The sequence below is a fragment of the Rhincodon typus genome, chromosome 1 (assembly GCF_021869965.1).
Source record: "Rhincodon typus isolate 14 chromosome 1, sRhiTyp1.1, whole genome shotgun sequence".
NCBI lineage: Eukaryota > Metazoa > Chordata > Chondrichthyes > Orectolobiformes > Rhincodontidae > Rhincodon > Rhincodon typus.
The window spans coordinates 553,378-553,797 of record NC_063332.1 but is presented as its reverse complement, the minus strand read 5'-3'; the positions used below and the strand labels follow the sequence as shown (position 1 = coordinate 553,797).

The window sequence follows — 420 nt, the reverse complement described above, 5'->3', positions numbered from 1 at the left end:
CGAGGGTCACTGACTGTGTAAGTGTACTGGGATGTGTTTACTCAGCAGCAGAAGTGTCACTCACTGTGTAATTGCACTGGGAAGTGTTAATTCACAGGGTAAGGGTCACTCACTTTTTAACGGCACTGTGATGTGTTTATTCAGCAGGGTGAGGGTCACTCACTGTGTAACTGTACTGGGATGTGTTTATTCATCAGGGTAAGGGTCACTCACTGTGTAACTGTACTGGGATGTGTTTATTCATCAGGGTAAGGGTCACTGACTGTGTAAATGTACAGGGATGTGTTTATTCTGCAGGGTGAGGGTCTCTGACTGTGTAACTGTGCTAGTATGTGTTTATTCAGCAGCTTAAGGGTCACTCACTGTGTAACTGTACTGGGATGTGTTTATTCAGCAGCTTAAGGGTCACTCACTGTGTAA

The 420-nt window shown here is 45.0% G+C and overlaps 1 protein-coding gene across 1 annotated transcript in view; it reads left to right on the top strand.

The window, feature by feature from the left end:
* Window positions 1–420, top strand: part of LOC125483525 (disintegrin and metalloproteinase domain-containing protein 12-like) — a 54,060-nt gene that overhangs the window by 16,974 nt on the left and 36,666 nt on the right. The gene's annotated exons all lie outside the window — the stretch shown is intronic.